Source organism: Oenanthe melanoleuca, chromosome 3 (genome assembly GCF_029582105.1).
Source record: "Oenanthe melanoleuca isolate GR-GAL-2019-014 chromosome 3, OMel1.0, whole genome shotgun sequence".
NCBI classification, from domain to species: Eukaryota; Metazoa; Chordata; class Aves; order Passeriformes; family Muscicapidae; genus Oenanthe; species Oenanthe melanoleuca.
In genome coordinates, this window is record NC_079336.1 from 31,467,577 (window position 1) to 31,491,949 (window position 24,373).

Here is a 24,373-nt window from a genome sequence, read left to right on the forward strand (position 1 = left end):
CCTGCGTTCAGTTGTTCCCAAGTTTTGTTGTATCTCAAGCAACAAACACATTTATGCAACTTATAAATCCTTTGGACACGCAAGCTAAGAGAATTAAATAGTTTTTAAATTGTGAAGCTTATTTCCAAAAGGTTCTGTGACTCTCAAAACTGTCAATGTATTAAAAAAATTTAAAACAAAATCTCAACAGATAGCCACTGCCTTTAAACACAGACCCCTTTTCCTCACATTTCTAACAGTTCAGTAGTCCCACCAGCCTATAACAAAATTCTATTAAATCAGTATGTATTTGTATATTACAATATACATATTTATATTGAACATATTTATCCATAGTAAAGAGATAAGGAGAAAATATTATTTGGAAGAATTCTGAGTCACATCTGAGCAAGCTGCTTAACTTGAAACACACTAAGCAGCAGTTTTTTAAAAATAGTTTTGATGACTTGTAAGCTCAGGAAGTTAAAACTGTCCAGCCCACTTCACTTGGGAGCAAAGCTTCCATTCTGTACCTCGAAATCATGCACACACCATTTGCTCTTGTTGCCATTATCCAAATGAATGTTTCTAAAGTACAACTTGTTCTGGGAATAACAGCAACTGCTTCTGGGGGAGCTCCTGCAAGGTTTCTATGTGAGCTGTACATGATGTCTCTGCCACAGCCCTGAGAAAGTGCTGGTAATTTCTTTATTTTTGCAGCCTTCTAACAAGGCTATTCAAATGTCCCTTTATATAGTCATACTTCTTGAAAACATCACTCACAATCTTTGTTATAATTTAATAGGATGTGATCAGCTGGAGACTTCAAGAGCTCTTCTGGCACCAGGCTTAACCCCAGTGTTGTGTTCCACTGCTGATTATGAAAAGCCAAAACAAATATGTAAACTGAAGAGCTTTTGTCATTGATTTCATTATTGTAAACCCTACTCCAGTTGCTCAGGTAAAATATGAATCATCACCAACTTACTGTAAAAGAATATTTTCTTTCAGCACCAGCATGATTTTCATGGGCAAGAGCCCTATTAATTCTGAATTGTGAGTATAATCTTCTGCACATTTTTATGACTGCACACTTTTCCAGAAGGTTTTATGTTGAATCTTGACAGCAGTAGTAATGAAGAAAGGCTAGAGATGTTTTCAAACCCCAGATTTTTATAGTATGTTTGTGACTGAGGCCACTCTGTTTTTGTGGGGTTAATGTTTGGATTTACCCACTGCTGCTTTTGTAATCAGTGGGGAAGTGGGAGATTGCAATCATTGGTGAGATGTCTCATAGATGGATGTATCACATGTCAAAGTCACACTTGCATGCTTTGTATAGATTGCATAATTTAACTCAATATTAACCAATGTATGAGAAAATCTCACTGTTTTTTGTGCAAAGTCACAATCTTTTCCACAGTAAATATAAACTTATATTCTAAAATATATTTGAGATATTTAGGCATTTAAGGCATAATGACTCTCAAGGAGCCATAAGAACATAGTAGGCAGAAGTCACTGCTGACAAAAACTGGGTTGATAAAGCCCTTAGGATATTTTTGAAAGTGCAATTTTTGCCTCTGGGGAGAAATAGATCTGCATATCACTGCAGATATCTACATCTAAATCTAATTTAAATGTTCAGAAAAATAGGTGCTATTCAGGTATTTTTAATTTATTTTAATTTATTTTTAAGTCTTACAAATCATACAAACCTTTTCTAAATTATAAGGAGAAGAGTGACTGGGTCAGATGTAGTTGACCAAAACTTTCACCCTTACATTCCACCACACTTCTGAACTATGCAAGTTCAGAAGTCATATTCATATTCATATGAATCATATCAACATATGTCATATTCAACATCATATTCAATCATATTCAACAGCCCTTTGAAAATTTCATCAGACAAATATTATAAAAAAAGCCTGTAATGTGGAAAGGACCAGATCATGTTTATAAGGAAAGTCACTAACATGAATGAAAAGGAAAGGACAAATCAAGTATCCTGAGCAATGCATCTGCTGACAATCCCACCACTCTGAAATGAGGTTGTGAGATATTGTGTTCAAATCAAAATATCCAGAACAACTGAGGGCTAGGCACTGCAGTAAATGCAAATTAAAGAATGTGAGAAACTGTTTGATCTGACATCCAACTCCAAAAACACAAAGTTAACATGGGGCTGATCAAGCACTTGAATTTTCATTTCATAGGGACATGGTGATTTTCCAGTGGTGGGGAGGGAGGTATGTACAATAATTAAAAACATACTTCAGTCATATATAGAGCTTGCAGAGAAGAAACTTGTACAGAGCCTTTCAGTAGTACTTTATCACCTGACACAGGATATTATTTTCAAAAATATAGTAATATAGTGGTAATGATTTTTGGTCCTCAACCTTCAAAACAATTATAACACAAAACTTAGGCAAGTGAGTTTAAATTCTAAAATGTCTATAGCTACAAAATCTGCTGAGCAGAATAGAAAAGGATCTGCAGTTTGGGTAGGGCTAGCTCAGTTCTCTTACTGAACTGTTCATGTTCCACCACGAAAATACTGACAATAGACAGAAAATATTATGAATGCACAGGTCATGGCAAATTACAACATACACACACACAAATATGCCATCCTATGAATGCATGGATTACAGGAGAAGGCTTAGTCCACAGGAATGTACTGTAAATCTTTCATGAACTTAATTTCCTCCCATGAAGGAAAACAACATTATTGTAGCACCAATTTGCAGTGTGCCACAGTTGCATATATCCTCTAGTTATTAGCAAGCAATACGTTTTAGATTGTTTACAACAGTTTTCTCTCATTTCAGCCAACTTTGTTCCAACACAGGAAAAGAACTGTCTACAAGTCTGACCTAATTTGTCAAGTTTGTGCATGGTTATGTGGGAAAATCCTGTTTTTATGGAAAGCTATGTCTGTAGAATCCTATGGTTATTTAGGAAAAAAAAGGGTCCTGGAGTCTCCAAAAGTTTTAGATTAAGAGCAAGGCAGAAGTGAGCTGATTCAAATTTTGTCCATGTATCAAGGCCCATGCCTAAATGGCTTCATCAGAAGCTGAAATCAATCCTTGGAGACATACCTGCATTGATGATAAAATCCAAGATATTTGCTATTCTGAAATCCACTGTCTCCCTCTCCTCCTATCCCATACACCTTTATGGCATTTAAACCAGGCCAAAGTCCCTAGTCAGCAAGCTACAAGGATTGGACACTGTAGCAGAGCAGATTGATCCCCAAGAACTTTTACTATTTTAACTACATCCGAGCTACTATTTTTGGCACCAGCATAGAATGCCAAAATCTTGAGACAAATCAGCAAACCACCAAATGTGTTTCCTGTTTGTTTCATTTTTCCCCTCCAACTGCTATTGTCTTTTTGAGGTCCAAGCCATACCAGCTCTACATCAAATTTTCAAAGTCATATTAAAATCTGATTATATTTAACAGGCTCTGAGTCAGAAAATCATTTGTATGCAGAATACCATAGTGAAAATCTGAAGTAGCTGCACTGATTTCCCACTGTTCCCATGCTGCTGACCTTTTTGTTGCCTGGAGAAGAAACCCAGAAAAAGCTCCTTGGATTAGCTCTTATTTGAATCCAGAAGAAAAAAAAATCATGTTTTGTATTACTTGTTCTGTATCATTAAGATAATTAGATGAAAAATCCCACCAGAGGATAAGGAAACAGCATTTCTGTACTGAAGAATAATGAACTATTAAAATTAGTTGCATACTTCTTTACAAATACAGATGCTGTTTTTCAAATTTTCTGTCCCACCACACAAGCTGTAGCCACAGAACCAATGAATTAAAACCTGTGAAAGGCTGGGATATGTCCAGGGAGGACATCTGAACCCAGGAGCTTAGAAGCCTTCATTAAACCCATAATTCAAGGCTGCACCCAGTGTGCACATGAGCCCAAGTGGTTGAACTCCACAATATAAACAAAATTGTGGTTTTCCATTTAGAGCTCTGAAGCTCCTATAAGGAAGTGGAGATGGTCAGGGATAGAAAAGACACTTCTAGGTCGTGGAATGAGGAAGTGGTAGGGAATTATGTGAGGTCAGGGAGGAATGAGGAGTGGCAGAGGGTCCCTAGACACCTGTGGAAAAGTCAGGTAACCTGAGACTGCTGCTCCATTTCTCTCTTGTCTTCTCCTAGAATCTGGCTCTGGGGTACATATGCCAACTAGATGGCAGTGCCTAATAAAGTCACAGTAACACAGTAATTTATGTTAGAAGGGATCTCTGGAAATCACCTGATCCAAACCCCATTCAAATCAAGCCCAACTTCCAAGTTAGGGAAAAATGCAGTGCTCAACCAGGTTGCTCAGAGACAAATCCAGATCACTTTTTTTTTTGAGATTCCACAGTTCATCCTCACAACCAGCTCTGCAGGAAACACTAGAAGCTCAGCTGCCTCCCTGACTCTGGCCCTTCCAGCTGTTTATGCCTTTCTCCTGCACACACCTCCTTCTGCTTCATCCTTCAGACCTGCCTAACTTTCTGCTAATTGGCAATGCTGCTGCAGAGCTGAATATTCTCTGTGGTCACTCTTCATATAATGGAATCATGGAATGGTTTGTGTTGGAGATCACATGGGCAGGGACACCTTCCACTAAATCAGGTTGTTCAAAACCCCAACCAATCCACCCTTGAACATTTCCAGGAATAGGGCATCTACATCTTTTGGGCATCCTGTTTCAGTACCTCACCACCCTCACAGTACAGAATTTCTTTCTTATAGCTGTCAGAAAACTAACTTATTTTCCATCTGGACCTATTGCCCTTTGTCCTATCACTGAAAAATACTGTCATTATCTAAAAAATCCTCTAGGTAAAAAAAAGAAGCTAGAATAAAATCTATGCATTACTTATATCAGCACTGAAAAATTCAGAGAAACAGAAGGTGCAAGTTTTAAAACAGATATGTTTGAAGGAACACTGCCAGATTTCTACAAATACTTGACTAGTACCTCTATGTTACTACTTAATTATGCTAAATAACATCAGCATAAAACTGAAATGACAGGTAAAGGTAAGTAGTTGTTGTGCCATGGGGAAAACACATTTTTACTAATGCATTGGGACTACAATGAGACCAGGCTGAAAATTTTTATGATTTATATATAATGATTTATTTATTTGAGCGAATATATAAAAAATTAGGTTATTGTAGTACATGGTAAACAGGGAAGGTAGAGTCTTTGCTTGTGTCTGAGTACAAACATAAAGCTAAAGGAGACTTTTGTTTTAGATGTTTTTCTACTTTCCAAAAATAAGAGAAGTCTCAAATCCAATAGAAAACCATTATGCAGTAAACAGGTTTTGTAAAAATATTGCTTTTTAAAATTTCTTTTAAAAAATAAGTATTTGAAACTAGAGACCTAATAATCTCCCTAGACTGAATATATTTACTGAATCAGTAGCCTGAACACTTCCAGGCCAAAGTGCACTCATCACTTACTCAATACAGAATTCAACTCCTCTGACCCAGATGTCAAAAAGAGAAATCAATAAAACTTGCACTACTCGAAACAGACAAATCATGAACAGGAGAACCATTCTCTGCCTGTTTAAGAATAAGTCTCTTAAATATCTGAGAAGAAGGAAATACTGCATGAGTAATAGAAGTTTAAAAGAATTTCCTGGCTACTGTTTATACAACAAATATAAAAATAATAGACTATATTTTAACAAGTAAAATATGAGACAGCCTGACATATGGTGATGATGTTAAAGTGTGGACCTCCAAATCCAGAGTTGTGGTAGGGAAACCCTGAAATTGAAGTGTGTTTTTTATTCTTCCAACTCCAATAATTTACTTCTAAAGTTCGTGTAGTCCTGTGATTGTTTGCATGAGTAGAAGTCTCCAAAGGCCTTACTTTCCATGCTCCAGTCTCACAATGTCTTTTGCAGGCTTGGTGTGGAAATTTGCAACACCCTGTTCTTCCATGGTTTCATTGCTAACAATGTGGTTTGCTGATGAGCAGCTGTAAGTGTCTGACAATTTGGAGAAGGGCTGTGCGTGCCACTTGCTCTGAATAAAGGCTATCTCTGTGCTACCTGCTTCTTTGCTGACTGTATATCTTTGTAAAATAAACTGTTGACAACTTTAGAGAGTGGTGCTTCTGGAAAGTCTGCAGCAGCTGACAGGCTGGATGGGCAGTGCTGCGTTTCTTTTTCAGAAAGTATAATTTGCAGGAAATGGTCTAAAATTTCCAAAGTGACTAGAGAGATTTTGAGTGGTGCTTTTTTATTCTTTCTTTTATTTCTTTTTCTTCTGCTTTCTTTTTTACTTCTTTCTCTTTTTTCTTTTTCCATTTTTTCTTTTTCTTTGATCTGTCTGGCCTATGAAATTTAAAATTGTCTTTGTTCTTAGAAAGGAACAACTCAGTGCTGGGACAAAAATCTGTTCATCTTTCAAATCAGATGCTCACAAATTCATGCTGCCCAAACCACATTTAATTTTTTTTTTTATACAAGGTCAAAAAAATCTCGTAAGTGTCAAAGCAGACTTATTGAAGTGCTCATGACATCAGTTCATTGGAGCAATGTGAATCCAACTCATGAGCAAGTTCTCCCCAGACTTCTGCAGTGTGGTTTGCTCTTCCACAGGCTGCATTTCTTCAAGGACAGGCTGCTCCCGTGGTGTTCCCTTCTCCACAGATCTCCCATGGGGTCACAGTCCCTCTCAGGCACCCACCTGCTCCAGTGTGGGGCTCCCCATGGGCTGGGGATGGATCCCTGCATCCCCATGTCCCTCCCTGGGCTGGGGATGGATCCCTGCATCCCCATGTCCCTCCCTGGGCTGGGGATGGATCCCTGTATCCCCATGTCCCTCCCTGGGCTGGGGATGGATCCCTGTATCCCCATGTCCCTCCCTGGGCTGCAGGACAATCCCTGCATCCCCATGTCCCTCCCTGGGCTGGGGATGGATCCCTGCATCCCCATGTCCCTCCCTGGGCTGCAGAACAATCCCTGCATCCCCATGTCCTTCCCTGGGCTGGGGATGGATCCCTGCATCCCCATGGCCCTCCCTGGGCTGCAGGGGCACAGCTGCATCACCCAGGGGCTGCAGGGGAATCCCAGCTCTGGCACGTAGAGCATCACCTGCCCCTTCTTCTCCAATGGCTTTGTTCCTCACATATGTTATCATCCCACTCTTCCCTGGCCACAATTAAAACTGAGCAATATTTTTTTTTCCTTTCTTCTTAAATCTGTTATCACAGAGGTGTTACCACCATTTCCAATTGGCCCAGCCTTGACCAGTGGCACCAGTCCATCTTTGGAACTGCCAGGGATTGGCTCTGCTGGACAAGGAGGAAGCTTCCAGCAGCTTCTCACAGAAGCCACCCCTACCAAAACTTGGCCATGCAAACCCAAAACACCACTTTATTCTCATGTGATTATAATCTAAATATCACACCTTATGTTATGAAAGTTTTATAATATTGCATTTTATAATGCACTGTAGTAAGGAAAATAAGTTAATCTGAAGGATATAATTATATATATTAATTGTATGAGTATAATACAATGAAAATAGAATAATATTAGAACTTAATGTTTTATAATGTAATATAATGCATATATATATATATGTACAAAAATATGGATATGTAATACCTTTGAAGTCCTTAGTATTATTGAACACACAGGCTATAATGGTAAGCTAAACATTTTGAGCATTCTGAGGCCCCCAGTGCAGCTTGATGTAATTTATACTGTTAAGTTGTCCCACCTGAACAGGTTGGTTACACTCAGGCTGCCTTTTAGGTAAGGTCCTTAGCACATGTTTGCTTCTGAGTCATGCCTAGGGGTAGTTTGGGAGATCCTTGATTGCCCAACATAACCACGTTAGAGACCATTGTTATTAATTACGAATGTGCCAATAAAGTTGAAAAATCAGTTCATGTTTTAGACAAGATTGTTGAGAGATTTAATCAACTCTCCTGGCAGATTTAAAGAGTAATGCCATCCTGCTTCAACTATTGCATTTCAAATAGTTCTCATTTTCCAGAGCAGACCAGTACTCCTACTCATGATTAAATACTGTAGTGAATGAGTATGTCATAAAACAGCACAGAATGTACCTGATTTTAACCTTTTTCTTTAATGCAGTTTTAAAAGACTGCTTTTACGCAAGCTGTTACTCAAATGTTGATGCTAGGAGAAAGAAGCTTCTGCTGGAACTCCATGTTTTATATCCCAATTACCATCCTCACTGCAGACTTGATTATGATGACTGTCACACTCATCATGATCTACAGTTATTTATATTTTGTGCTGCCATGTTGTTTAAAGAATCATGTCATTGAGCACATTATAGTTGTGTTTAGGTGACATACCTGAAATTTCAGGTCTCAAATTCTCTTCTAAAGCTGTGGGAAGAAATAATAGTCAGACATAAAGAAAATGGGAGTAGAAAGAAGAAAATTGTGATAAACAGTTTTAGTGAATGTCAGTCAGAGCACACCAGCTGCTAGAATATTGAGTGTTTAGCCAAAGGGCTGATACTTCAACTACTTATTTTCCTGTATAAACCTAATGAACTGAGCATCCACAGGGTCAGGACCCCTGCTTGCATTTTCTACAGCTGTCTGGGGAGCTGTGAATTCCATGGCGTTCATGTTCTTAGCAAATTTCCGTGACTTTCAGCATGTTGAGATATTTGTGGATGGCTGGACGTGAAAGTAATCAGCTGTGCTCAATTCACTGAGAGCCCTTGAGTGCTGCCAATTTAAACTTTAGGCTGAACAGACACTTGATAGAAGCAATTCAGCCAAAAAAATTCTGTGGTAATATAGTTCAGATTGTAGTTCTGTTCATTTGTTAAGTATTGACCTTCTTTGTTTCTGGTGCCAGAGAGAACCACTAAACCCAACTTTCCTTCAAAGTGCAGGAAGAATGAAGGTATTTAAGAACTGCAAAATTCATTTGGATTTCTTAAGTCTTTCTTCAATAAGACAACTATCATTCTTGAAGGGTACTACTCTTCTTGCTGGCATGTTTGTTATAAAGTAAGATTTATCTTTAAGGTTAATGATATTAGTCTTTTTCAGTATGTTGTCAATACTTTTATGAATCATTCTGAAATTAGCAAAAACCAGTATTTCTGCTGTTTTCTGTTTGCTGTTCTTTATGCCTGGAAGAATGATTTGCATGTGATCCTGCACTGCAGCCCTGCAGTATTTCTTAGGCTCAGTCTTGATTCAATTTGGCAACTGTCAGCAAAAAGTCCTGTATTTTGGCACTGAAAAAAGATTCCTGCTCACTTTTTAATATTCTGCTAACTCTAAAGGTACAATGACAAAGTGAAGCATGTAGGGTGAGATTTATGTCAGCTAACTTTAGGTGTTTTAAAATCTTTAAATCTAAAGCAGTCATTCCCTTTATAGTGATCAACAGGCACTTTCAAAGGACATTTATTCTGGCATGTATTAGGTATTTATTTTTAGAATAAATTGATCTGATTTGTTATCCAGAGGCACCTATTGCATTATATGACTATAAAGGGCCCCAAAGCACATTTAGCATTTTCCTGGGACTTGGAGCTAAGTTTTTATGTATGCTTGGGCAGATGTATACTTCTGTTAACACCAGTCAGAATGCTTTTGTATCTCATGGATCAATATTTGAGCAATAAAACATTGGGAACTGTAAGAAAGATTTCTTATTCTTGTGAAAAAAATAGGAATAATGGTTCTAGAAAATATCCTCTCCATCTTGCATATGTGTTTTCACTCTCCTAAGTTTCACTTGTTATATATAGTCAGATGAAGTCATAAGCATTAAAAAACACTTTTTTATGACCAAACCTTATTCAATATGGGGTTTTTAAAAATCTTTTCCTTTTCAAAATATCTAATTCTCAACATTAAGTGAGAGCTGCAATATTTTTCTAGCTCTTCACAGATATCTGAAGCTTAAGTGAACTTGTGGACTAAGGATCATCAGGACACAAAACACCAAAGCAGAAAGTGATGTTATGGCTCTCTCCCCAGAGGTCACTTGGTTCCCATCAATTTTGTCCATTCAATCAGTCTGTAGACTAGCAATCTAAAGCACTGCTTTTTAATGCTGTGCTCCATTTTACTCTGTGCCTGGAGACATGGCATGGATATGAATTTACTTTAGCCTGCTGCAAAGCTGGGTCCCTCACTCCTTGGCACATCACAGCTCTTTCAGTCTGACAGCCAGGGGAAGGCTTCATTTAGAGATGTCTGCACTCAGTATGATATTTCATGATACAAAAATTGTGCTGCTGTGTCACCCAGCCAACAAGCCAGAAATGCTGTAGCCATATTACTTTTGGCTTCACTCATTATTTTCACAGAGATAATAGGATTAAAAAAGTGCTGCTGTACTCAAAACAAATTCTTCTAAGATGAAGATAATGTCAGAGACACATAATTAGCTAAGCATGCTGGATGATCAAAACTGACCTGATGTAGATTTTGGTTTCTACAGACTTCTGAACATCAGGAAAAAAACAGAGTTATGTTTCTAAGCTGGAGTTGTCTCATTATATTTTCAATTATTTTTGTTATTTTTAGTCGACTTTCTCTCCTATCTCACCTTAAAGCAATTTACCAAATGTATATTTTGGAGATAGGTTTCACAATTTCCTGCAGCCCTTATTGGCAAGGATTGAAAACAACAAAAAGATAATTTGGAAGGTGTTCAGAGGTTCTGCAAAGAACACTGTGCCTTGTGTTTATGTCCTAAAAACTCAGTTTTGATGAAGAAGTGAGAATCACATGGACTTTTAAAGCTGAGATTAGGAGGGAAGGTCAGTTTGTCAGGGAAGCTGTGGTCCTTTTACCACACAGAGTGTGGTAGGCACAGAGTGTGTTTCATGGCTGGGGTTATTTAAGCCTATTCCCTGTAAAGATATGAACCTGGACTGATTCTAGTGTCTTCTGGTTTGGGTTTGTGATTCACAGTTTAGGCCCATAATATTTCAAGTTTCTTGTTTACAGTCAGAGAGTTTGGTACTTTTGACCTTCCCTATGTGGAACTGAAAGCAGCTTTACAGCTAAAACAAACTAGTAGGAATGGACAAAAAAAAATTTGTCAACACTGTAGTGAATTTACTTGCAAGAGAATGTGAACCACATTCCACAAGGGCTCTGTAAAATTTTTAACTGGTTGTATTCTTACCTTTTAAGTGGACATTAAACAGTTATAGTGTAAATAAGACTTGGGATAGGTTTCCTTCCAGTCTATGCATTGCCAGAAGTGATATTTGTGCTTTCATATCCTGACTAGTGGATAGCTGGTTTTAGAGAAAAGGCTTCCATAAAGGAGCAGAGCTGTGAAACACTGGGGTCATGTTAATGCAATCACAGCTTCATGGGGAGAAGTCTCACCATTAGCAATGATGTACAAAAAAGAAAGTAGATATATATAGATAGATATAGATATAGATATAGATATAGATATAGATATAGATGATATAGATATAGATATAGATATAGATAGATATAGATATAGATATAGATATAGATATAGATATAGATATAGATATAGATATATTAGATATAATAACTGCAAGTCTGGAAAGAGGCAGATGTAGGGATTGACATAATCACATTTAATACATAAACTATTGAAAAAAGTAAAATGTTGCTAAGGAGAGAGGTAAGGAAGCTGACTGAGTGTAAAACATCCAAACTTATAAAGCAAAGCAATAACATATATAAGAAAGTGAAAAACGTGTATGTAACAGAAATTTTTTAATAACTATGTTTTTAAGAACTGTAGTCATCCTGATTTTAATGTTCTTTATGATTAATGAATTACATTAATCATAAGGTAAATACATCTACTTCTCACATGCAACAGTTACATATAAAGCAGATTTAGTCCAAGTTTTCAATGTATCATATACTCAGGAGTTTTTTTTGAGAATGAATAGCATTTACCATTACAGATTACATACTGAAATAAGATACTGGTATCAGAAAACACACCAAAGGCACTTGGGGAGCAGAAGGCTGAGAGCATCCGCTGTATGCATTCCATGCCCTTTTTATGGTTCACTGCTGCTGAGCAGCCCCTTCATTCAGGGTTTGTTGATTGTTGGTGGTTCTAAGGTGGGTTGATGTGGATTGTGGTTTCCACCTCTCTGATATGTTATAGATAAAGCAGGATCAGCAAAAGGAATATTTGTCCAAGGACACCTTGTTGCTAGAGCAGCCAACCTTGTGGGAAACAGCTAATTTTGGTAGAACGTTATTTCTCAGGATTTGGCTGGATAGAAATCCATATGAGATGGGCTTGCATTATAATTGCACAGTCAGCCTTAAATAATTGATTCTTAAATTAATTTCTCTTGGCAACTTCATGTTTTTAGTTCCCCCACATAGTATCAGCAAAAGGGATGATGCACTAACCTTGTTAATATCTGTATGAGTAAACTTATTGGCTGCTCAGGAGCTGACTGTTCTGAGGTGGAAACAAGGAATTGAAGAAGGAGTAAAGAAAGAGTAAGGGAAGGGCTAAAATACATAATGGGAGAAGCAAGAAGGAAATTACAGTAGAAAATAACCCTGAACAAGAAGATATTCTTGTAAAACCTGTTTTTTTAACTCAAATTATAATGACAATGTGATGTTCACTCTATGGAATTCTTTGCCATAGGACAGATGTTCAGGTCAAAAGTATTCTTACTTTGTAAAAGAACTTGCAAGTATCTGTCCACTGTAGAAACACAAAGAATGAATCTTCTGTTGCTGAGCTGGAGCCAAACTTTAATATCTGGGGTGGAATTTATATCTAATCTCCCTGGGTCTGTCTGGCTCACATACTGAGCTATTGGCCCAGGTATTCTAACATTCTGAAAGGGATGCACACATGACACAAGCACAGAAGACTTTGTTCTGATTTAACCTCAGATTGTAATGCTATCCTTACCCAGATCTGTAAAGATATCATGTTTTAAAACTCTGTATATTCAGAAGGGTTCTGGGTTTTTTAAAAAACACCTGTCAACAACCTTCCTCTTTTCCTAAGAGCTCTCTGATTTCCTAAATTGTATAATTTTTCCACTGCAGGTTTTAATTAATGTACCATATTTTATTTTTGGCCTAAGATGGGAAATTTTAGAAAATTATGATAAAATAATTTTTGATGATCATGACTACTTCACAGCAGCTGCTTTCCTTATGCTCCTTTGTTACTTTTTTATCTGCTTTGGCCTTCCTTGTTAAAGGTAATTCCTGTCTTCTGAGAGTAAAATTGTAAGGAAAATTAAAATGAATAGTGATTTTATAAATTATCTTGGCTTATTAATTTTATTTGATGAAAAGTTCGTACTGCTTTGATGAAAGTATTTTTGCAGATCATTTTCAGTTTCACCAGTACAGCTACATTACTTTTTTTTTTTACCACATATTTTGCACACAGTATATTTGTCTATTGGCTCTATTTTCATGTGTTACGTAAATGAAAAGTTTTTTTTTTTTTGTTTTGAAAGACATGAGGACTGAGTATAACCCTGCAAAACCAGTGAGAATGTATCTCACCATCTAAGCACTCCCACTGAAATTTTAATACACATTTAAACCCTGATCTTTCACTGAGAATTTACATGGAAGTGTGAGCACGAAATGTCTTCTAAACTTTGCTAAAATGCATTGGATGTATTATCTCAGAAATATAGTAAGCAGCTTATGTTGCATTTTAGTTTAGTGGGAGTTTAGTTGGCCTTTGGAGTCCCTTGTTACATAAAGGGAAAGGTTACAGGACAATAATGACCTTAAAACCACTGGACAGTCAAGGCTTTTCTCCCATGAGTGTTTTAGGGAGTTTCAGAATATCTAACCCTATGTAAAAAAAATCTCATAGACTCATATGGAGTCTATCAATAAGTTATACCAAATTTACTATGGATTATATGTCAGCAGAAGGAATTAAAATTGATGAGAAGTAGTATATATTTATGGGATTTATGTGAATTTTGTGTAAGTTTGTCACAAAAGGTTATAGCAGGAACTCTTAACTAACTTTATGTGGATTGGAAGCTATTAGGTTAAGTAAACCATCTAGCAGTCATACTTATAAAAGTTATTTTCTGACTGACAGTCACAATGCTGGTACAAGATTTATATACACAGTAAGCAAAACTGGTAGCATTAACATGTGGCTATAAAATCTTCTTGGCATAATTGTAAAAAGTCTTAGGCAACTTAGCTGAAGTGACTAAAAGTATGCACTGAAGTACTGTAACAGCTAAAAACCAGACATTGCATTTTAAAAAGAAGAGCTTTGAGTAAAAAGTTGCTATTGCAAAATACTTAGAGCTGTTTATAATTCCCTGACCTATAAAGTGACAATAATAAATGACACACAAAGGATTTTTCTCTTATTCCTATAGTTTCTGGCAAGCAAATAGCTATAATGACTTTTCCAGGACTATGTCTTTTAAAAAAATCTTGTTAAATAGTATTTACACTACAGCTGGAGTTCCTCTGTGTAAATGTCTTGCTGTTTAAACAGCCTAATGCTCAATTCAGTTGTGAATCATACCGAGAATTAGAAGAGGGAAAGAAAACTTTAATGAAATCCTGATATTTAAGGGATTAGAAACCAACTCTTGCTGGGATTGTAAGAGGGTACAGAGCTTCAGCATATAAATTTCCAAACCTTTTCTCATATGTTTCCTGCTGACAGAAGACAACTGCATACTGTAATTAGACCAACAAAAGAAGGAAAAAAAAAAACCCAAACCAAAAAAACCAAATTGGAAAGAAAGTGGAATTATACTTGGCTCTGGCATTTCTGAAGCTGAAGGGTCTGGGACCAGGGCAGGACAGTAAAAAGTTCCTTTTGTACATGCACAGGGTTATTTTAAACAGAAAAAAAGCATCTGACAGCAAGGTTCCTAGCCTCTGTCTACACTGTGGAAAGCCTCTTCTAGTATCAGAGAATTTACAAAATTATTTCAGTTATCCAGAGGCTGACTAAGAAGCAACAGAGACCTCATGCCCTGTGATGAACCTGCAAGCTGGGATACTCCTTACCTGAGGCTGAGATCCTTCCTTGCTCAAGGTGGAGGCACCCTTTACTTGTGGCAGATCCTCAGTGACTGACAACATGCTGAATTAGTGCTGGAAAACCATTATTAACCCATGTAACTACTCAGTATTTTCATAAACATTGTATACCAGATCCATTAGGCATAAACCATTGTCTAAATCAGAGGTTTGGCTCCATCCAAAGTTTTAGGATGAAGAGTGTGCTCATGAATCAAAGACAAGGTCTTCCTTACCCCTCCAGGCTCAGTGTGGGTCGTTCCAAAACGTGTTACATTCCATCAAATTTACTGAACTCTCTTAAATTATTGTTTCACTTGAATACAACACGTTACTGCTTCTCTCTTTGGAGTGAGGTGCCTTCCACTCATGCATGACACCAGCTGAACAGAGTAGCCACACCATAAGGCAAAGGAAGCTGTGGAATCCTTTCCCCAGACTCTGAGAGATTCAACTTGGCTGGTCAGAGACTCTGAAGGTACAAGTCTCTCAAGAAAACTAGCTGGATCAGCTTAAGCAGCAGCTGTAAGCATTTGATATCTGCAAAAAGCCCCCAAATACTTTCTTTTATTTCAGTCATGTCCAACTTTTCAGCCTCAGCTCCACTTTCCCAAAGGATTTCAAGAAAAATTCTCTGCTCTGTTCTATAAAAGGAAGCAATTATGTCTTGCATATCATCTCTGGGGATTTTCTGTGGAGGCAAGGTGTGTGACCAGGATTAGCATAACTGACTCCTATTCCTGTCTGTGCAGTCTCTCATGCACCAGAAGATCCAAAGGGGACAGAAAAATGGCTGGGAAATGATGCTCTCTGTTTATCCCCAGATGGCATCTGGTTCCAATGGACCCATTGCCAGATGTCACAAAGTTAATTATAAGCATATTTCATTTTAATTTGGAAAAATACATCTGTAATTGTTCTGGAAAAGTATAATATAATTAATAGAGCTTACACATAAAATTAAATATTGTGATTGTTAGTAATTTCTGAATTAAATACTAACAAAAATATGTTGACCTGTGTACCTTCTGGATTCAAGTGGGGGAAGAGAAGATGAAGAATATGTTTTTTAGGACATGGATTTATAATCTACTCTTTCAAAACATTTTATCATTCACTAGATTTTTCATCTTGCTTTTTATCATGTCCTTTACCATCCTTCCTGTTGAAGTTCTAGCATGAACAACTTTTTGCCAATCTAAAACAGGAGAGTTTCAAAAACTCCCTGAAGAAATTTGGATATTTAAACTGAAATTTCCCCCTTTATCTGGTGGGAGGAGGGCTGCCTAGTTGATTATTGTTTCTCCTCAGCTTGCTTTGTCGGAGTAACTGGAACACATTTCTAGATAGGCATTCTAGGATTTCCTAACAAATGCTGGGATATTTCAGTTCCTCATAAGTCTTCTAATTCCCCTTTGGCTCCAAGAAATCCCTGTAGTTTGTCTGGAATGACCAATTTGCTCATTTCCTACTGCAAAGGCCATTCCCTTGGAGATAGCTGCAAAGTTGTTGCTGTTCTTTCTACCAAGACCTAAACACAATGTGAGTGTGGCACTTCCAGTAATAGAAAGTTCATTCCTGTAATACCTGTGTGAGGATTAGAGGATGAGTTTTAAAGTCTCTGTGTTATTTAGGAGCACAGGACACAGATAGACATGGTTTGGGAGAAGTCATACAGGTGGTTTATGAATTCAGTGAGTTAAGTTAAATCACCATTTTAAACCTTAGCTACATCCACATTATATTTATCAAACAATTTGGGATAGCTATGGATGTCAGTCCATGAATTCCCATTCCAATCTCTCCAACTATTTCTGATTAAAATTCAGGGTTAGGTATAGAGTGTTTCCTGGCACCAGCTGTAACTGGGAAATCTGTCAGTATAGTGCTGTGAAATACTTAGAAACAAATTTTTTGCTGGTCATCTCAAAGTGAATTCCTAGTCTTGCTAACATATGCTCTAGGTCTTTTGCATTACTTTACATTAGTGACAATGCAAGTTGTTCCAAAAGACATAATTCACAAAATCCTTGTCATGCTGTGAGTACTTTAGGCATGACTAAATGGTAAAAACTTAGGCCAGTGGAGGTGCTTTTTTCTCTATTGTCCTGTGGCCTTTCAATCCTACTTGAAAAAGCAGAAAATAGGACTTTTAAAAAAAAATCTAATTATTTAGATTTCTAACCAGTTCATTAAATGTCATTATATGGTTCAAGAGGAGGATTGGAGATCTCCGAAAAAAGTTTCCTTAAGGGGAAAAATATCAAACCCAAATCTTCCTGTGGGATTTAATAAGAAAATTCCCACTGAAGATGGGAAGAAAGACAGAAAGCACCTTTATTCCTGAAGATGAGTTTCAGGTCGCTGGCATGAAAAAGTATGGCACAGCAGGAGTTTAGAAAAAGACTGGGCACACTGCAAGAAAGTTTATACTCTTCTGCACTCTCTGCTTTTTGATGGTTCTTATGTGGAGGGTCTGATGTTTTTTGTTGTAGAAGAATCTTGGCTTTGTCTCGAGGTAAATGCATACGTATGCATATGTATTTCATAAACCAGACTTTTGTCCAGTTCCACTGAGAGGAGCATAATATGACATTGGAGAAAAATGGATAACTTCCATCCAGAATTGCCCAATTTTGATCATAACAGACATATTTTTATTTCAAAGCAAAGCAGAGGGCCAGAGCTGAACAGCAGAAAAAAAAGCTTCCAGTCACTGAACCATTGCTTTTCCTAGTTTTTTTTTTTAAGAGTGTCTCAGAACTGGTCTCATTAAAGCATTTCAAATTAAATTTATACCGTATTTTTTGAAACTAACATTTTTTATTAAAAAAATAAATAAGTGGAAACTTTTCATGTTCTTGGATGAGTATGAAAGATTATGGGGCAGCTAAGGTTTCTAATTTCCTTAATAATTTTTTTATGGACAGTCAATTTTAAAAGTAAAATATGATGGTTTTTAAAGACCCAGGTTGTTTTGCATGAGAAATTCTCTTGCACGCTAGTCCCTAGGTATTTATGATATGAATAATTACATAATTGAAAGTTAAACTTGCAAATCATTTGCTTGGCCTGATGAAGAGTTATTAATATTCCCTGGTGTCAGAAGCAAAGTGGAGCATGCACCTTGCATGCATCCCCAGAGAGTCCTGCACGCAGCTCCTTCTGCTGATGGGATCTGGCAGATGCTCCTCCTGCACCTGCTGCTTTGCTGCTGCTCAGGGACCACATCATCTGCTTCTGAGCAGCCTTCAACATCTGCCAAAAACCCAAGGACCCATGCAAGATTTTCTGCAGTGGAATGGAAGCAAAGACATTTCCTCCCCATGAAACATGTGCCCATGCACAAGAATTATCAAGTACCACACTCCTTGTTACCATAAGCAGATCCTTCCTGGGAGACCTTTGGTATCAGATTTGGACTGGCATCAAGGCCTTTTCCATTGGTCCTGATGGCTTCTGAATGAGGCCCCATCAAAGACACTGGCATAAGTTCAAACAGTCTCTGATGAATAACAGAGGCATTCCCAAGTGTCTGCCACCTTAGTAGTCCTGTCTGAGTCAGGAGACCAGACTATGGAAAAGAAGAAAGGTAAGAGGTGGAAAAGCATGGGGTGATAAAAGCAGCATTAATGTAACTCAGATTTAAAAACTACCAAAAAATTGTGTGATCTTCATGTAAACTAAATGCAGTTGCCATTATTTTATTTTATTTTATTTTATTTTATTTTATTTTATTTTATTTTATTTTATTTTATTTTATTTTATTTTATTTTATTTTATTTTATTTTATTTTATTTTATTTTATTTTATTTTATTCTTTTAGGTTTTGCTGTTTTTTATAAGGGTATAGGTAAAAACTCAAACCTAGTACTGTCCCCCAGCCTTGCCACTTCCAAAAATATATGCACCTTCCTGGTGCTGATGGTAGAAAACAAAATAACTCTTATGGTAGCAATATGTGTTTCTCTGTGTGATGGAATAATGAGTATCCCACTTTGAACCAATTTGTTAGAGAAGTAGTGGAAAAGTGCCTTTGAAGGAACCTATTAGCATGCTGAATGACATAAATCATTCTGAAAGTCAGACTTTAAGTGCTCTGCAGTGGTTCAGGCATCTATCACTGGGTTATTTTAAGGGAAAATGCCAAGCAGATCTGTTAGGTCCGCCTTTACTCTACTTGGTGACAAACCAGAGAAAAGTATGCTAAAACATTAATGTTTTCACCTATCAACCTAAATCACCTTTTATGGGATATTTTTCTCTGAGTTTTTTCTGTTATGTTTAAAACCCCTCCCAAAAAGCAGTATAGAATATATTCCACAAGATTTGTCAGAGAAAATGAATCATTCTTTGTAATGCACACCACAGAAATTGTCACGCTCTGCAACGTTCAGTTGCATTCCTTGAAAATATTGTGGGATTAGGAAACATTCAGGGTAAATCCAGCCTCCCTTCAAAATTGTTGAAACCAACTGATTCTACCTGGGCACCTGAAATGAAGAGAGAATACTTATCTGTTTGGCATATCCATAATAATGGATGTTCTGTGTTTCAATAGGGAACCTGTGCTCTACTCACTGCAATGTGAGATCTGTGGGGGCTTTTAAGGCACAGAAACTCCTAGGAACAGTAAGGCTTGAATTTCTTTTAGCTATAGCATGATTGCTTAGAGCACACAATTTAAACAGAGTAGAAAATAAATGGAATCTAATGCATATTTTTGCTCTCAGTATAACACAACAGCTCTCAGTAAAACAAATAACCATAGGATTTTTTTTTACTTTTGTGTGTGTCTGTGTGCATGTGTATACACATTTTATGCATTTTATCTACTCCAAAAATTGTTATTTGCACTCTCAAGTGCGAGTGACTAAAATTCTAAGGACTCCAGTCCCTTCCATGAAAAGTCTAATGTATTTTTCAGAAATCAGAAGTGTGATGATGGACATTTAACCAGTATGACCAATATAATGGGGCATGGCAATAGAGAAAAGAGAAACAATAATAAAGTTTTGCTTGAGAAAGTAAGTTTTTTGTTTATTTTAGGGGGTCCCAGACTTTTGTCTCTCCATATGCTCCCACCAGCAGTGGGGACACACAACAGTTATAGCAACATCCAGGATGGGAGCTGGGAAACGTTTGCCAGCACATAAACTGCAAATAAAATTGAAAGAGGGCTGACAGGTTCTCTTGGTGCATATGGCAGGAATCCAGTTTACATGTGCAGCAATGCTCTAAAACTACCTTATACAATAGCTTGTAAGCTTTGATCACACAAAGATGAAATATTTCCTAGTTCTTGTCTAGCCTTCAATACACGACATGGTTTCAGGCAGACCAACAGATTGCCTGGATGATACTTGACAGAAAATGAACAAACAAAATAGCTGACATTAAAATATGACAGAACTGAGCATGGATATCTGGAATTGTAGATCTTAAGCAGTCCTCTTTTTCTACACAAAAATCTTTCTCTCTTCTATTTGAAGGATTTCTGAATTTTCAAGAGATCAACTCCAGAAAAACAGCATCCTATAGATGGGAACAGCTCTATGTACTGCCAGGAGCTCCCCCTTTTACTCATATGCACACACACAGACTGGCACAAGGGGCAGTTTTAAAAGAGCTAAGATATCACAGCACCCCTTCACACAGAGCCAAGTCTCTGTACACTTCAACAGATAATCCCATCTAGCTTTTATTTCTTCTCACTTCCCACCTTTGCAGGGAAGTGTTGTCATGCATAATGTCACCAGACACTGCCTTTGAATGTCCTTTGGCATTTTAAAATTATGCTGAAATCCCTTCAGATATGTTACAGTCTTTAAAGTAGTTATTGGGGAGAATATACAAGGCCTTTATTGTGCTCAGCAATATCCTTATTTCTGGCTGGCCTAAAGACCAGTGCTGTGGAAAGGAACATCATGCAAGAAGGTCTGAAAACAGCTAGGAGGAACACAGCGTTCCAAGCCTGAATATCTCCAAAAATACCTCTAAAGCAGCTTAGCAGGAGTGAGAGTTAAAAGAATGAGCAAAGAGGACAGGGACTGGCTAAAGGACTGAGATTTTCCAGACAGGGAAGTATAACTAGTATTTGTTTGTTTTTCAAAGAAAAATCCCACACTATCTGAACGCCAGACTCCCTTATAAAGGGACCCACATAAATCACTCTCCTCCCCTCTCGCTGTCTCTGCACAGTGAACCCTGCCCAGAGTGACTGACTGCTCCTCTTCTGCTCCTGCAAGGGCCTCTGAGCTGCCTCTCTGCTGTTTGTCTGCACTGATTCATCCCAGGATGTGAACCAGGAAAAGCAGGCTAAACTGTCTCTCCTGCTAGGAGGGAGGGGAAAAAAGAGACCCACGTGTTCCTAAAGTATCTGAGTGTCTGGTTCTCTCTGAAAGGGAGAAATAACTGCAGGGCTGGATTTCAGAAGACCACAGAATTTTAAACATCAGGGATGTTTTCAATAAACACTGAAGATGTTTGGCTCATAACCTTGCTCAGATTATGCATCTCAGTCTGCACACTAAGGAAATCTGTCTCCACAACATATGTCAGCAGCCTGAGCCTTCAGTTGCACTGAGTTTCTCATGAAAGCTGCTGCTCTCACTTCTTGCTGCTGGCACCCATGGCTGTCATTTGCCTTAACTCACCAGACTAGGAGGGAGGCTGAGGAGGAGCAGCCAAAGAGCTCACCTTGATGTGTGTGCTCCTGGGCCTTCATTAACTGCTCAGAGCAGATTCTTCCATCTATTTCCTTGTCTCTGCTCCACTGCCTTTCTTTACCTAGGCTGGAGAATGTTTTTTAAGAACTCAGGAAAACCAAAGACTTGTTTTTTGGCTTACTTCTTCAGTTCCTGCTCTTCCCTCAATAAAGTTTTATTTCCTTTAAGATAAGACTGAAGTCTTATCATGATAACTCTAGCAGGCTTTAGATGAAACAGAAGTAAAGCAAAATGAAACTTCTTTTTCATTTTCTTCTTTGACTGTCTGTACCATACCTGCTTGGTGAGACACAGTTTCTGCCATGTCAAAGCCTGGAGTTTTAAACCTGTCAAATAACTATCTAACAAGGTTTTAATAAACAGTGGTCCCTGATGGCAGAAATTGTCATGAAAGCCATTCAGAGACTTTGCAAGAAAATTGCACAGAGGTATGTTAGTGGCTTGTCTACCAAAGCTAACAGTAAATACAAAAATAACAGCAAAAGTCTTCAACAGGGGTGCAAAGCACTTGGCTGTTAGAAGACAGTTCAGTTTGCAAAGGATTTTTTTAATTCTATGAGATAATGTCAGATAATAGTACCCACTGGGTAGCCCTAATGTCAGATTGAAAAATATTTAAATTTTCTACTACTTAGATTGGTCTAACTGTATTTTTTGCTTTTGAAAACATCTTAAGCAAAAGATGTAATAAAAAGGAGTTCTTTTAACTTCAAACTTCTGAAAAGTTGGGGCTTTTTTTGGCATCTGATAGATGTAAAAAGAGATTCTAGTTTTAAATATAAGTGCAGTGAAGCTGGGGCTTTACCGGCAGCAATTATTTGTATATCAGTAAAGTAACTAGAAACAACAGTAAATTGTTTAATTAGAAATACATTTATTTTGAAATTAGAATGCATGCAAGGTTAAGATGATTTTCAGGATGATGACCCCCCCACACACATTATATTCTATTTTCTTCTTCTGTGCATTACCTGCCACTGAAGGTGGAGAGACTCAGTGCATCATCTCTTTTGATGTGCAGAGAGGGAATGATAGCACACAGCCAGGCAGCCACAACGTGGAGACAACCCCCCTGCTACCCACACCACGGACTGAACACAGATGTGCCACTGTCTGACTGCTGGAGGAGAAAGGGAGTACACACAGTGGCTTTCAGAAGTGCAAGGTTAACCTGATATGCTCAGCTGTGGAACTTACAAAATGGTTCAGAAAGAGATGCCAATTGCACTACAGAGAATCTGGAGCTCCTTCAGTTTTACAGTGAGGGAACTGTGTGCAGACTTGGCAGGGTCCTGTGCTTCCCACTGCAGCAGCCTATGTTTGAAGATAATCACTCTATAGAGACTGGAAATTGCTAATTACTTAAAAATATAAATTAAAGAACTTTTTTTTTGCTGCAGTTTCAATATACCAATAAATGTGCAGAAGGCCATTTCCCATTCCTTTCTGTATTACTGTTAATTTCATAGTCATGAATTTCAGAGCATTTTCTTTCTTTCTTTCCTAATTTGTTATCACTCCCTCAGTACCCATCTCATGGTGACCCACAACCTCTGTAACTTCCACAGGACTGATTAAAAGGCAGGAGTGTGGTTTGCTAAGCATAACGAGGAACTCTAGACAGAAGTCAGTATCATTATTACTTAGGACTAGCTAGCAGAGTCTGCCAACTTTTGGTTTATTAAATCATATATTATACACACCATTATAAGTGCTCTGTATCTAGCAAATCCTGTTAATGTCTGTGGGTCTGTACCATTTGAATTCATTATCTCTTAAACTGGAATTCATACAAATTCCAAGGTCTATTCTTCCTGTCTGCTGCCAGGGGAGATGTTTGACATACATTTTGCACTGTGTTGCTCTATGAAAGGACAAGCAGGCTTTCAAACCTTGTAAATATATTTCAGAATTAACAACAGTCTCAGGAAAAAAAAATCTGACAGTCTGACTATAACTGGGGGGAAGCATGTAGCTGACTAGCAGTACAAAGTAATGCCATAAATCAATAATATATGATTGTGTAGTAGATCCCCAGGCATAATTTATATTTCATCTGAGAACTTTTACTTCCCAAAGAGAAAGACAACTGATTTTGATTGTAGTATGGACAGCAAAGAAGCTCCTAGTGTGGAAGAGCAGGTGAAAAGTGATGGAAGTCAGCTTTGGGGATCTTCTCCTGAGGAGGTGGTATGTGAGGGAGAAAAGGATAATTTCACTCCATTCCCTGCATGTGGAAATGGCCCAGCACACAGCAAAGGATTCCCACCACCAGGGAGTGGATCTGCAACCACCTGTGCTGGTCTTGATCAGCAGCAGCTGTGTGAAGATTTACCACCATGAATTTTGGGCCAGAAAAGAGAGCTGGAGGTTAATTCTCATAGGAAAGGAGATCCTTAGAGTGCCCTACACAAAGACAAAGCTAGTGCTGCTTATTATGGCAATGTAAGTTGTATATCTCAGGGTCCATAGATCCAGGATTGTCAGTTGTCATGGACACTGTCCTGGGATGGCCCATTAGGGGTAGCACAGAGTTGAGACTTCTCACCATCTCCTATGGTTTATATTTTGTATGCTTTTGGTTGAGTCATGAGAAGG